The following is a 13,481-nucleotide window of genomic DNA, read 5'->3' on the forward strand; positions in this document are numbered from 1 at the left end:
AAAAAAAAAAGAACCTGGTCCAGTTTCATTCTTTGCATGTAGTTGTCCAGTTTCCCCAACACCATTTGTTGACGAGACTGTCCTTTTCACATTGCGTATTCTTGCCCCCTTTGTTAAAGATTAATCGACCGTATAAATCATCGATTTATTTCTAGACTCTCTATTCAGCTCTGTTGATCCAAGTGTCTGTTTTTGTGCCAGTACCATACTGTTTTGATTACTACAACTTTGTAGTATATCTTGAAATCTAGGATTGTGATGCCTCCAATTTTGCTTTTCTTTTCCAAGATTGCTGTGGGTATTCACAGTCTTTTGTGGTTTCATACAGATTTTAGAATTATTTGTTCTAGTTTTGCGAAACATGCTGTGGGTATTTTCATAGGGATTGCATTAAATCTGTAGATTGCTTTGGGTAGTATAGACATTTTAACAGTATTTGTTCTTCCAGTCCATGAGTGTGGAATATCTTTCCATCTGTTTGTTTCATCTTCAGTTTCTTTCATTTCTATATTTCATTTTATTTCATTTCTATAATACTGTATAGTTTTTGGAGTACAAGCCTTTCATCTCCTTGTTTAATTCCTAAGTCTTTTATTATTTTTAGTGCACTTGTAAATGGGATTGTTTTCTTAAGCACCTCGGCTGTTGATTTTTCTGATCAATGACCACTCTTACCTTGCTTTTGCCTGAAGAATTGATACACCTTGGGACCATCAGGCTGAGACTGAAGTCCTCTCTCCCATGGTTTTTGAGGGTTTGCCTAGGATTATAGCTTAGTGGGAATATGGGGCTATTTCATCATATTGTACATGTATTCAGGACTAACGGTCTTATCAGCTCTTGTCTTATGTTGAGTCCCAGGAAATGGTTCTGGGACAAGGTGGGTTTTGGGGGGTGGCGGAGTTCTTAGGATCCACACTTATGAGGATGGTGAGGCAGAGGGAGAAGTTGGGTTGTCATACCCTCGCAACAAGACCTCATCCCGTTTGGGAGGGAGCTCTGGAGCTGGTGTGGCTCTCAGAGTTGTCTCACTTTGCATCAAGGAGGGCACACCTTTGGGACCCAGCCATGGGAATCTCGAGGGATGGGGGGATGGCATCGCCTTGGGAAAGGCCACTGTCTCTGGCTGAGAGCAATTCCCAAAGACACATTCAGCTGAGCACCATCAGTTATCGACACAACCAGCAGCTGGCGGGAAGGGTGACCTCTGTCCTCACTTGATGTCAGAGCCCATGCTATGGCATCCGCCAACGCTCTTCTCTTTACCAATCCCTCAACACCGTCTTCTCCTTTATGTTCAGAAGATGGTTTTCACTATGGATTTCCAATAGCTTCTTGAAGTCTTTCAGTCAACTTTCTCGGTATTCACGCTTGGCTTTCGGTGTTTACGTCACTACAGAATCTTCTGCTAGCCTATACAAGCAGGTAGGGTTGTCAGCTCATGCACATTTGCCCAGGGCCGTCTCAGTCTGAACACTGGAACTCCTCAGTCCGGGACAGACTGGGAGGATTGATCAGCCTTTGGCAAAGCAATCAGCCAGATTTCCACAACCTGCCTTTCCATTTCTTTACCGTCTTCGCATGCCATCTCCTTCTGAGGCATGGCACAACCAGACTTCTTTAATCACCACACTTCTAGGCTACTGCTGGTGACAAATGCTTTCTCTCCTTCCTCTCACTGCTACTCACAGGGTGTCTTGAGCTCCTGTTGATGTTTTCCCAGTGCCGTTAAGCCTGATGTCACCACAGAGCCGCCTGGGACTAGCCAGTATCAGAGGCTGGCAGGTTAACATACCACCTGATGCCTCGAGTCAGTTCACATTGGCTTCTGCTGCCAAATACAGTAAGAAGTTTACAAAAATTTTGTGGTTTCCAGGGCTCGTTGTATCTCAGAATCAAGGGAGAGTGATGGTGGACGTTGATTCCATCCTTAGATTCCTGTTGTGGTTCACAGTCTTATACAACTGAATGGGGAGGGGCAGGAGAGTGATGGACAAATGACCAAGTAAATGACAGTTATGGCGATTGTAGGTAAACAGAGACAGGAAGGGGTAATGAAGCATGCTCATGATTTGTGAAGCCACCAACTCGTCAGCGTACAGGTTCACGATAAAACAGCACCCGTAACCTCTTGGTCTTAAATCTTTTTGTTCTGTGACTAGAACTCGGATTATAGTGGTGTCTCAAGAGACTTATGTTCATATAACTTTTCAGAGTAATAGCGGAACCATCACTGGTACATATGTTGTTGCTGTGTATCATTGTTGGATCAAACTACCTCCCTTATTTTCCTGTCTCTGTGATCATACCCCTTCAGTGATTATTGGACCAGTACCCTACAGTTTCTAAACTTCGACACTTGAGATCATCTCATCCTTTGTGGTGGAGGGCTGGGTGGATGATTCTCTGTGGTAGGGGCTGTATTGCACATTGTAGGATATTTAACAGCATCTCTGGACTCTACCCACTAGATGTTAGTAGAACCCACCCAATCATGAGAACCGGAAATGTCTCCAGATACTGCCTAATGATCCCTGTGGGTTGAAATCACTCCTGGCTAAGAACAACTCCACTGCTGTTTTGAGAAATGTCCTCTGACCATGGGCTTTTAGGTTCTCCTGTGCTGTTTTCCTTCTGCAGGTAGGGTTTCTTGTGGCAATACCACTGTGATAGGCATTGTGACTTAATCTCCTTTGACGTGTTTCTTCTTCTTCATTAGTCACCGAGGATAGCAGGCACAAAGTATCAAACACGGGTCAAAGGGTTTCCGTGCTGATGTCTCAGCATCTATTTTCTGTAAATAAAAGGGGTGGGCAACTGAAAGGAAAACACCAACTTGCATCTTCCCTGTTTCGCAAGGGGTGGGGGGGTCATCCAGTTGTTCAAATCCATATCCATATGATCTTTGTCTCGCCACATAATGTCATGGAGAGTCGGAGGAAGAGATGGCCCTGCGTGGTGGTTCTGTCATCCCAGCAGTGGGAGGTTAAGGATCAATGTTGACAGCACAGCATCCCATTTCCACAAGAATCCAACATGAAATGCCATGCCGGAAGATGCAGGAAGATTGATTACAGTTTCAAATGCCATCTCAGGGGGAAAAAATAACATTTCTGGGACACTGATTGAATCTGAAAAATTGTTGTTGGAAGCTTAACTTCAGTGAGGCAAGATCTATATGTGTGAAGATCTATAGAATGGTGGTTTTTCCCCAATGTGGTGATCTCTTGTGCATATGACGTATCAAGTGGGATGATACTTCATATTTTACAGCATGAACGATAGACTTATACATTAATTGTTTTAAGGCATATGGTAGTTTTTGTCTAAATGTCCTCAACTCAAAAAAGTAAGTATATTCTTCAGCAGATTCAAAGTCATCTTCATAGAGTGTAGGATTGTATACCAGAAGTTGAAAAACTTTTCCTACCGAGGGCCCGATAGTGAACATTTTCAGCATCGCAGGCCAGACAATCTCTTGTGCAGCTACTAAACTCTGTGCTGTAGCACAGAAGCAGCCACAGATTATAAGGAAGCGAATGCATGTGTCTGTGTTCTAATATCCTTTCGTTGTGGACTCTGAAATGTCAATTTAATATACTCTTCACGTTGTGCAAAACATTCTTTTCTCAACCATTTAAGAACGTGAATAACATTCTTGTTTCGCTATAAAAACAGGTGGGGGACAGTCCTGCGAGCTGCAGTTTGCAATCCAAGTGCTATCTGGAAAATATTTATTGACAGCTTACTACGGCACATGAATGGCCTCTGCTGTCTTGATCCTTAGAGGCTGTGGGACGGACAGATACCAAATAAAAAGAAACCACGTATATAAGTTATTGCAAATAGTGATAAATGCTCTTCAAGGGAAACAAGATACTATGACAGTTAACCATGGAGGGATCTATTTGCTTTGTATTGGTAATCAGGGGGGGCTTCTCTGAGGTGGTGGCTAGTCAGCTGTGACTTGTAGCTAACCAGGGTTTGGGCAGAGAGTGGAAAGAAGAAACGTGCAGGAAGGGAGATCCTCCCGGCAGGAAAGAGCATGTTCCCCTGCAGTTTTTCACCATGTGCTCATTCAGTGTCTGACTCTTCTTCCTCTGAATGAATTCACAGGATGAGCCTGGTGCCCCTCATCCGTGTCTGCTGAGGGCCCCTCACATCAGTGTGCCCGCACATGATGCTGTCAGGAAGCTCAGATCCTTGAGGACAACTACCCAAGACGGTCTTCCGTTGCTACAGGGTGAGTATAAGAGGTGCCCGCGTACGTCCCTTCCTTCCGAATGGATCACTGCCTGTTCACAAAGTGCTTGCCTCGCCCTGAGCATTGGTAAATCATGCGTGAGTACCTGGTGACTTTAAAATGGTGTTGTGGAGGGTCTGACATGCCGGGGCAACAGGAATGTGGAGCCCACCTGGTCCTTTTCTTCAGAAGGGACTTGGGGGCGCCTGGGTGGCTCAGTGGGCTAAGCGTCCGACTTCAGCTCAGGTCATGATCTCGCGGTCGGTGAGTTTGAGCCCCGCGTCGGGCTCTGTGCTGACAGCTCAGAGCCTGGAGCCTGTTTCAGATTCTGTGTCTCCCTCTCTCTCTGACCGTCCCCTGTTCATGCTCTGTGTCTGTCTCAAAAATAAATAAACGCTAAAAAATTAAAAAAAAAAAAAAGAAGGGACTTTTCCCACGAGAGGTCACATTTGCCAAAGGGCGGCATCCGGGAGTCACACGTGCTTTCTTGGAGAAAAGCGGTACCGCCAAAGAGGGCAGTGTGCACTGATAGGAGAAATACCTGTGATGGAGGGGAGGGAGGAGGGGGGAAGGAAAGAGCACCTCCCGGAGGGTATAGCTTGATGACACTCTGCCATTATGATGTCAAGACAGGCACCGCGAGGCAATCAGAGCCCATCCCTGTCCCCCGTAGCAGCAGGCTCGGAGAAGTCTGCACGGAGATGCTTTCCAAGAAGATTCGGGTTCACATTGGTGTGGGAAGGCCCCCAAAGATGGAACTGAGTCGTGGGGTCAGAGGTCCCTGGGATTCGGATCCCAGCTCTCCGCCCGCTGGCCTCACGTTCTCAGGAAGCTGATTAAGGACTCTGTGCCCAGGTCTCCTCTTGTAAAATGGGGGTGCCAAGGACAGGTTCCTAGGGTGACTGAAGAGTGAAGGATGATGTTTTGGGGGGTACAGCTATGGTGAATACTGGGATGACGCTGCCAGCCAAGGTGGGAGGTGTTGCCGACTATGAGTCTGGATTTCTCTCTTGTCCAGGAAGAGGGTGGATGCAGAATTGAATATGAGAGAGGCTAATGTCCAGGAGGAGATAAGGGCCCCAAACGGGTTTCATCTCTGGATTGATTGAGCTCACAAGATATTAGCAAACGGTCTGGGTGGGGGTGGGGAGGTAGGGTGGGCAAGTGGTGTTTGTGATCAAAGGATATTGGCACCAGAGGGAAAGTAATTTCCTGCAGGTGATACAACAAGTTACTTTAGATCCCAGTCCAATATCTTGCTAGCTCACCTCGGGCACTTTCGCCCTGCGGTGGAGGCTTTCTGCCCTAAGCTGTTCTCTAACCCATTTATGTAAGTAGAACCTACTTCCCCACAAGTAGGCCCTGAATAGATCTCCAGAACTCCAGTTTGGACCATTGCATTGCTGATGACAGGCAGGCAGTTCTCCATTGGACTGGTTTTGCCCCCGGGGGTGGGAATCCGACACATCTGGAGGCATTCTTGGTGTCGTAACTCTGGAGGAGCTTTGCTGTTGGGATCCGGTGGGTGGAGGTCAGAGGTTCTGCTGACAGCACATAGGACAACCACCCCGAGGACTCAGACCCAGCCCCGAGCATCAGCACTGCAGAACTGGACAATCCCTGCTTGTTCGGTACAGCAAGACACTTCAGCTTCATCTTCTCTTCTTCCTTCGTGGAATATTCAGCAGGCTTTTACTCTGAGGGATCTGCGGTAGAATAAGAATTAAAGAGAACAAAAAGAGAAAGACGTTTTAGGATTTTTTTTTTTCTCTATTAAATTGAAACCGCACAGCAGACGATTCTCCTACCGCAGGAAACGTCCATGGAGGCTTAAATCCTTGGCTCATATTCGTGCTTAATGCTTAGCAGCTTAACAGAGTTATTTTCTATTGTGATTTCTGTAATTTGTTCCTTAAAAGGCTCGTTTGTGCCTTCTCTCCAGTTCAGACACAGACTTTTCGGGGGTTTTAAAGAATAATTTATTTTCTAAACTTATTGTTAATGCAGGAGCTGGCTTGGAGTTCTGACATAGCTTTCAAAGCCTTAAGCACCTGCTAAGTAGAGTTTTATTTTTATTCCCCTAGAAACCAACTGAATGTTTTGCAGGGAAATACTTTGAGTACTTTTTTTTTTTTTTTTTTGTCATTTTAGTCTAGAGGGGACATTGACATTCTTTGGACCCAGCAACAAGAACTCAGAAAAAATTGACAGACTCAGTAAGCTAATGAAAAGTAGGCAGCTGAAAAGGCTCATGATTAATTCATGATAAACTAATATGGCATTCATTATTCTTCCTTAATGTTCTGATGTAAAGTGGGAGTCTTTCAGTGGGGGCTAAAATATCTGTTCCTAAATACCTAATAACAATATTCATTATGTCTTACCAACATAAAGCCATCCTCATGGGGTATTTTAATGTACTTCACAATTTAAATTCAGGGTTCTTGAGTACAGCATATTAAACTTTTCCCCTCTCCCTAAGTGGATTGGTGATAATCAAGAAAATACTTTTATATAAGATATTCCTCAGTTTTCTCCTCCAAAAAAAAGGCTGACTGAAAGTAAAATAAAGTTTGCCTATGAAACTGAAAAAATTTCCTTTTTATGACACATCTTGTTATTTGACAAGAAGTGCCAGCAATCTCTTGATTTATTCTGTTTAAATATATACTAGGATAGTAATTTTTTTTAATCCTCTGATGATAACGAACACATTTTTCAAGGGGATTGTAAATCCTTAGGATATTTTGTGGCAGCAAACACCCATGATAACAAGCACACTTTGGGGTCAAGATAATCCCAACCCCCCAAAAATTATGTTGATTGTGTTTCGTGTCTCAGAGATAATGAATGAGGGAAGGTTCATTATCACACACATTGTGAGAGAACACAAAACAATCTGGAGATTGTACCGTTGACCAAGGGATCGTGGATAGCGGGGCACTTTGGTGTCACGTTCCTCCTGATAGCAGGCAGCGAGAACACAAAATAACCCGTGTAATGTCCCTACCAAAAGCTTTCAACTGGAATCCGTTCACAAGGAAACAAGCAGGCAAATCCAGAATGTAGCACATTGTCACGGACAATTGACCTGGATTCTTCCAAAATAATCAGTGTCATGGGAAGCACAGAAAGGTCAGGGACAGTTGCAGATTTAAGAAGATGAAGAGGGGCACCTGGGTGGCTCAGTCAGTGAAGCGTCTGACTCCTGATTTCGGCTCAGGTCATGATCTCACGGTTCGGGCGTTCGAGCCCCGTGTCAAACTCTGGGCTGACAGTGTAGAGCACAGAACACAGAATCCTTGGGATTCTCTCTCTCTTCCGGTCTCTCTCTGCTTCTCCTCCACTCATGGACACGAGCACATGCACTTGCTCTCTGTCTAAATAAATAAACTTTCAAAAAGAAAAATAATAAAAAGATGAAGAAACACGACGACAATACCTGATGTGGAGAGGGCCCTGGACGGGGGAAAAAAGAAGCAGGTGGTACAATTATTTGGGGGCTGTCTGGGCGGTGAGTTGATTGACTCAGTGTTAGTCCGCACAGTTGTTCTCGTGGTGTTGTGTTTATGGAGGAGGTGTCCTTGTTCTGGGACACCCACGCGGAACTTTCTAGAGGGTCAAGAGTTATCCTCTGTGCAGCTTGCTGTGAAACGTCATGAGATGAATACAAGTAATTTCTTATCTTTTCTTAATCTTCTGGTGGAGAACAAAAATGTGTGCACATACGTATGTGTGTGTACACATGCGCGGGTACACAGAGGCAGAGAGCAAGCATCTGTGGCAAAATACAGACAGTAAACCTAAGTGAAGTAGGATACGTGCATTCGTGTGCATGCTTTCAACTTCGTGTGTATGCTCTCGACTGTTCTGTGAGTTTGGAAGTTTTCAAAAGTGACTTTGGGGGAAAACAGGTTATGAAGTTTTATTTTCCTTCTCCTGTTGGAGATGTTTTGGTTCCACTGATGGTGTGTTTAAAATTTTGTACAGGACCAGTTTTTTTTTTTTTAAGTATTTTAAAATTTATTTTGAGAGAGAGAGAGAAAACAGAGTGGAAGAGACAGAGGGAGAGAGGGAATCTCAAGCAGGGTCTGAGCTGTCAGCGTGAACCCTGATGCGGGGCTCAAACCCACAAACTGTGAGACCATGACTTGAGCTGAAGTCGGATGCTCAAGTGACTGAGCCACCCAGGTGCCCCAGTGTTTATGTATTTTTGAGACACAGAGACAGAGTGAGAATGGGGGAGGGGCAGAGAGAGAGGGAGACACGGAATCCGTAGCAGGCTCCAGGCTCTGAGCTGTCAGCAGGGAGCCCAACATGGGGCTCGAACTCATGGACCTCAAGATCATGACCTGAGCTGAAGTTGGATGCTCACCAGACTGAGCCCCCAGGCGCCCCTCTTTGGTCATTCTTGTGCCACCTTGCAAACTTCCTGGGCCCCGCCCCTTTTCCCAGAGACAGGATCCACATGGAGCTTGATCACTACTGCATTCCTTCCCAGAAGTTGGCTCAGGATGTGTATGCATACCGGTCCGCTTTATACTTCTGCCTTTGTGGGTGCATGGTCTGCCGAGGCAGAGTTTAGGCCGGTGCTGAGGGTCTGTGCGTCTTTCGCCAGAGCAGGACGGTCAGAGCCCATCTAGCTCCTTGTTGGTAAGCACAGTGTGGCTTCAGAATTTAGAGCCAAAACTTTATCGTACATTTTTAAAAAGCACATGTCATAATACCTGAGGAATAAAACACTCCAGTTTTAGAAGACATCTACAGACAGTCTCCAGACAAATACTCAATTTGCAATCATTACATCCATTCTAGTGAAAACACGTCAAACGTGGGACCCCATATTCAGTGCTGGGCACACCGTTCCCGTTGGAACTGTAAGGGCTTCTCAGGCTGTGACCCAGAACCTTCTCCAAGCCTGGGGGAGTGGTCCAACTTGATTCTACTCACTTCCTGCAAAGCAACACTGACTTTCACATATGTTGGACTGGTTTTGTTTAATGTTCGTTTATTTTTGAGAGACAGAGTGTGAGCAGAGAGAGAGGGAGACACAGAATCCAAAGCAGGCTCCAGGCTCTGAGCAGTCAGCACACAGCCCCACACAGGGCTGGAACCCACAAACTGTGAGATCATGACCTGAGCCGAAGTCGCACACTCGACTGACTGAGCCACCCAGGCGCCCCCACATGTGTTGGACTTTCTTATGGACAGAAGATGCTTTGACTCACAACAGTGGTAACTGCTGATTTCTCTTCCTGTGCTGTGTTACAACCGAGGACCTCTGATGCCGAGAAATATGTGATAATTTACATAAATACGACATGGGTCTCGGGTGGCTCCTCCGGTGGCCTCCTGGGTGGCTTGGTCGGTTACGCATCAGACTTTGGTGTAGGTCATGATCTCGTGGTTCATGAGTTCGAACCCCACATCGGGCTTTCTTCTGTCAGCACAGAACCTGCTTCAGATCCTCGGTCCCCCCTCTCTCTCTGCGGCTCCCCCTCTACCCCCCCACCTCAAAATAAATAAATACACTTAAAAAAAAAAGACGAGATGGGTCCATCCGTGGCCTCAGCTGTGTCTTAGGCACAGTTCCATTAGCATTACCGTCTGGCCACGGGGAATGAGCACAACACCAGGGCCACATGCATTAGTCTGGAGGACGTGACATTTAGACGCAGAATCCTCTGATGCTAATAGGTCAGCAATCTCTGTGCATTGCTTCTGAGGTGACCCTTGTCTGTCCATCCGCACGTCGGGCCGAGCCATCCCCCCTCACACGTGTGTTTCACGCCGGCCTCCTGATGGTCTGTGTGCGCCATCAGCAGTCAGAGGCGCCTACTCAACACCTAGATGTGATGCTGCCTCTGACCCTGTTGGAGCTCTCCAGTGGCTCAGGGCAGACAGGGTTCTGGAACCAGGGCTGGGAGGGAGGGTGTCCATGATGGGACTCCTACCGACCTTGCCTTCCCCAGTGATCTGCCCCTTCCACCCGCTTGCTTCTCTGAGCCCTGCAGACATGTTGCATTGTAAAGTGCTCTTGAGTCAGGCGCTTGTTTATTCCTCCTAAGGTCACCCCCCCCCCCGGACCAGCAAACTTCTGGCGGTGGCCCTCTAGCAACGTGACGTCCCCCCTCCCCGCTCCAGACACTCATGCCCCATGTGGAGCAGTAGTCCCTCTCGGATGGGATCAATGGCACAGTCTCGATGCTTTGAGTCACGTCTGTCTCCGCAGACACATCGCAGGGTCTCCGAGGGCAGGAAACCCACGATGCTCCCTCCCGTGTTGTCATGCCGCAGGCTGCCTTGTTGCTGTTTAGGAAATAACTACTTGTTGAATACATGAGTGAAAAAAGATGGTTCTGGGACGCCTGGGTGGCTCAGGTGGTCGAGCATCTGACTCTTGATTTTAGCTCAGGTCATCATCTCACGGTTTGTGGGTTCAAGCCCCACGTTGGGCTCTGTGCTGACAGTGCGGAGCCTGCTCGGGATTCTCTCTCTCCCCCTCTCTCTGCCCCTCACCAGCTCACTCTCTCACTCTCTCTCTCTCTCCCTCTCAAATACATAAACTTTTTTAAAAAAGAAAAAAAAAGATCTGATGTCATATCCATTTTAAATTATGTTCCTTGGATTTCAGTCAAATAAGGTTACTTGCAAAACAAAACAAAACAAAAAATCATCACCTTTCCGATACAGTTTGGCCTCTAACTTACCCCAGTGGAGAAAAGAGTCTTTAACTGGGTCTGGGGCGGTTCAAGCTTCCTCTTTGCCAAACATGACAGAGGCTAACACCTGTTAAAGATGATCTCCAACGAACCTAGGCAGTATCCCTTAGAGGAGTGAACGCATATCACTCCTGGAGGAAGCCTGTAGCCTTTTTTCTTGAGGCAGAATTTTAAATTAAGGTCCCTGAATTTTCTGCCATGTTGCACCCCATGTGCTTTCATTGTGTAGGTGACGACAGTGAGGAAGTGTGGCAGTCACTTCATCTACGCTGCACGTGGGGTGTTCTGTTGTGATGGTCTTCTTTGCCTTTGAAAAGTTCCTGGGGCGCTTGGGTGGTCAGTTGGTTAAATGCTGGACTTTGGCTCAGACCATGATCTCATGGTTTGTGGGTTCAAGCCCCCTGTTGGGTTCTGTGCTCACGGCTCAGAGCCTGGAGCCTGCTTTGGATTCTGTGTCTCCCTTTCTCTCTGTCCCTGCCCCACTTGTGCGTGCTCGCTCTCTCAAAAAATAAATAAACATTAAAAAAATAATAAAAAGCTATTAAACTCTCCACTTTCGGAGTGACTTCCGTAGAAAGTCGACTACAATACAGTTTCAAGTATAAAATACGATATTATTTGAAGTCAGGAAGTAATCCATACCTCAATTTCACATTCTCTGTCATCTGTCTGTATAAAATGTTGAAAGACAGTAATAAAGTGCTTATAATTAGATTGATTTTATGATGAAGAGGCACAGCCCTCAAAATTTAAAACAATAATCAGTCGATGACGAGTGGTCTGTGTAATACTATTTCTACCTATACTGTTTCACTTGAGATCTTTTCATTAAATCTGTACTGTACTCCTATATGACTTTATATCCATAGGTTTAGGAAAATCAACTCTGAGTGGTGCCTGGATGGCTCAGTTGGTTGAACGTCTCACTGTGGATCAGATCATGGTCTCATGGTTCCTGAGTTGGGGCCCCACATCAGGCTTACTGCTGTCAGCACAGAGCCTTCTCAGGATCCTCTGTCCCCCTCTCTCTGCCCCTTCTCTGCTTGTGCTCTCTCTGAAAGATGAATAAACATTAATAAATTAAAACACGATAAACTCAGAATATGACAGCAGAATGGAAATTTGCCCTCGAATATCATGGTTTCCTAATATCTGTCTTTTGTAACTTCACATGTGCATTCTGTCTTTGAATTCTACCTTTTTATAACCACACGTCAGTCTGTGGGAGTCCTTAGATTTTTGCAATCTGTTTCCAGACTCTGGGGGGATTTGCTGAATGTGTTTAATTATGTAACGTTTCGTACTGGATGAATCGGGAGCCAGTTGGGTTTAGTTGTCTGTCACGTTTATTTATTTCAGTATCTAATATTCAGGGTAGGGTTGGATCAGGTCTATGGCTAATGTATACTCCCAAGAGTGGGTCAGATGTCCTCTCCTTGATTAGTTATGTTCTTTGTTTTGTAAGACAGGCGTCAAACTAGTTATTCTGAGGGTAGGAAACCTCGTCTGCAGAATAAATTAGCCTTGGAAGGACATTTGGCTTTACTAGAAATGGAAAATTTCCTGCTAAGGTCCTTAGCTTATGACCTTACCATCCAAGTGTAAAGATAAGTGTGTTAAGCATGTTTAATAATGCTGAACATCATAGCGATAACTAAAAGCAATTTTGATTTCCTGTTCAGATGGAGTTCACATTTCGAGTATCAGAGAACTTTGTGAACTTCAATTTTCTTTTTTCTTTCTTTTTTTTTTTTTTTTTGAATACTAATGATCTTTCTTTCAAATATTATTCTGGGTCATCTTCATTAGGAGGGTCAAAAACTGTGGATTAGTCTCCAAGGGCTTGTTTTCTTGTTACTAATTTGAAAATATTATTTCAGTAACAGTTTTTTTCTCATCAGCGTTCTTTCATAACATTGGAAAGCATGTAGGAGCCGTGAGGTAACTCCCTCAAGAGAATTTTTTGCCAGACTTTCAGGAAATGTCCAAGTTGTATGCAGCGAGTCTAGACTCTCAAATCTTGAGTTGTCTTATGGGGTGTGTGGTATAGAAAAGCAACGTGTCGGCCGTCCATGTCTCACTGCTGTCATTAACAGACTTCCCTTCTTTCTCCTCCTGTCTCTGGATGTTTGTTGGGTCCAACATGGAAAATGGTGGGAAAAGATGGGGAGAGAGAGGAAGGGGGGTAAACTTGTTTTTGTTTGTTTGTTTTTACGTAATGATGGCAGTGACTCTCCAAGAACGAGAATGGATCCGTAGCGCTCTGGCGAGCACATTTCCCTGGTGCCGAGTCTGGTCGTGTGAGCTTCCATGGACCCACACCAAGAACAAAAGTTCTAGAAGAGTCTGCAGCCTGTTACCTGCACACACCTGCAGCTTAGCACCTCTTAGCCTCCCATCATCTCAACCACTTTGCTCCTTTTCCCCCCAGCACCCCCATTTCTGCTGCCGCTCCTTTGTGGTTTCCATGTTCAGAATGTTCTACAAGGGACGCATTTGCGGTGAAGTGCTCTGAG

General features: G+C 45.6%; 1 protein-coding gene across 3 annotated transcripts in view; it reads left to right on the forward strand.

Annotated features, from left to right (window-relative positions):
• Nucleotides 1-13,481, forward strand: part of STS (steroid sulfatase) — a 159,522-nt gene that overhangs the window by 31,161 nt on the left and 114,880 nt on the right. For all 3 annotated transcript variants that reach the window (XM_004000254.5, XM_023249422.2, XM_019823525.3), the window contains exon 2: nt 4,117-4,243. The gene's annotated coding sequence lies outside the window, so the exon portion shown is untranslated. The remainder of the gene's footprint in view (nt 1-4,116; nt 4,244-13,481) is intronic.

This window comes from Felis catus, chromosome X, assembly GCF_018350175.1.
Source record: "Felis catus isolate Fca126 chromosome X, F.catus_Fca126_mat1.0, whole genome shotgun sequence".
NCBI classification, from domain to species: domain Eukaryota; kingdom Metazoa; phylum Chordata; class Mammalia; order Carnivora; family Felidae; genus Felis; species Felis catus.